The sequence below is a fragment of the Hylaeus volcanicus genome, chromosome 1 (assembly GCF_026283585.1).
Source record: "Hylaeus volcanicus isolate JK05 chromosome 1, UHH_iyHylVolc1.0_haploid, whole genome shotgun sequence".
Lineage (NCBI taxonomy): Eukaryota > Metazoa > Arthropoda > Insecta > Hymenoptera > Colletidae > Hylaeus > Hylaeus volcanicus.
Window position 1 is genome coordinate 5,521,309 of NC_071976.1, and position 2,093 is coordinate 5,523,401.

The window sequence follows — 2,093 nt, forward strand, 5'->3', positions numbered from 1 at the left end:
AATTATTCCACGAAACAAACCTCGGAAATTCCTTTGCAACTATTTGCGTAATAGATACCCGTTAAATTGCAATTTCAATTATAAACCGAAATATCCCATAACGATCGAATAGAAATATAATTGTTCCACAAAACAAACCTCACAAATTCCTCTGCGTCGCCTTTATTGGTGTACCTTTTATTCGAACAGAGTTACGGCCGTCCCTGTCGGTTCGCCGCCGATCAGGAATTTCTCTTAGGGGTGGCTGGAAAATGGAAAAATTTTTCTCATCCGCGCGCCCGCCCTTTCGGCTTTTTACGGTTATTAGAACGGCGCGCATACGTATGCGGCCCGAAAGCCGCCCCGGGAATTCCGGAGCTATTTTTCTCGAGGAAATCACAAAGAATGTGGTCGAAGGTGGAACGCGCGCAGGTGCTTCTGTTGGCCTTCTTCCTTTCTCCAACGGGCGAGCACCCATTCCAGCATCGTTCCCTCCTCTTCCGTTACGGGAAGACCGGCAGCCACCTTGGGTTGAAAAAATTTTGTCTACGAGGGTCTAAATATTCGGTGGATACCGCGGGGTGATTATAATTCTTGGGCTGGAGGTTGCCTCGAACGAAGGAATGCCGTGGGGCGGCTAAGACAAAGCGCGATCTCCCTCTTCGCCCTTTATCTCTTCAGCGTTGAAGATTAGTATCTATAGTCGGACGACAGATGGTGGTCGGTAGCTACACAGTCCAGATTCTATATAAAGTCTGGAACCGAGCGACTCTTCTTCTTCTTCTTCTTCGTCTTCTTTCTCTCTTCCTTTCATACCTTCTTCCTACCGTCCTTTTTTCTCTAGCTATACTCTTCTTCTCTTCCTTTTTTTTTTCTCTCCCGTCTCTCTTCCTCTTTTATTTCACGCTTATAATCGATCCCCGAACGCAGCTTGGTCGGATTTATTCGACCGATCGTAAAAACCGGTAACGCTAGTTCGCGGATCGCGATGAGAAATGAAAGTCTAATTAAGTCCAGGTCCGACTTAAATATCCAATTTTTATCACACGCTCGCCCATTGCGCAACGTTATCGCGGCTAAAAATCGTTAATGCTATTGGCCCTGCACACGGCCTTTTGCTAGTTGGTGCTTCTTCCACGGTTTCAGATTCAAAAATATATAGAATAAAATATGTGGAATAGAGAACTTGTCTATTCATAGAACTGTGTCTATTTCATGGTCACTATTTCATCATGATCTTTAATCACGTAGCAGTGTTCGATAACAAGCAATTACATTTTTATTAATCTGACGTTATTAACTTCAATTTTAATTGTTCGAGTCAGATTTCAAATATGGTAACCCTTTAATTTTATTTAGAATCAATTTTCAATTGGAATTAAATTCAGTTGGCATACAAAAGTGAGGATCAATAGTCAATTACAATTATTAATTATCTATGGAATTAAATAGCCATGTAAAAGTGAGGATCAATAGTCAATTACAATTATTAATTATCTATGGAATTACATTGCCATGTAAAAGTGAGGATCAATATTCAATTACAATTATCATTAAATTACAATTCTATTAAATTAAATTGTTTCTAATAGCTTCATGTAAGAAATAATTCCGCGTGAACAACTTACTCTTCTGAAGAATACAACCGACAATAATTGCCAAATGTCCTTTAAAAAGCATGGTCAAACTATGAGCGTATACTAGATTATCGGAATTTGGCAGTGTGTGCACGTGGAGGATACGAAACGATGCCCGCTTTCCTCTCGTTTTTCGTGTTACGAGCACACACCGTGGTATGACTCATCGCACCCAGATATAATTATGGTAATCACGGACACCCCGTGCGCGCGAACGTTCGCGTTCTCTCTTGCGACTTTCGAGAGAAGGATACGGAAAAGGAGGTTGGCTGGACCAATATTCTCTCCTCCGTGATTACGTTTCCATCGGGGGCACCCTAACTCCCGTAGTTACGAGAGGACGGAAAGATGTCCAAAATTTGTGGAATGTCTGGTTATTTTTGACGAATTGTTACAAACCAATAGAAGACGATTCTTCATTCAGAAAATCATTCAAGTCAATATTGTGAATGAAATTGATGTTGTATAAAACTCACT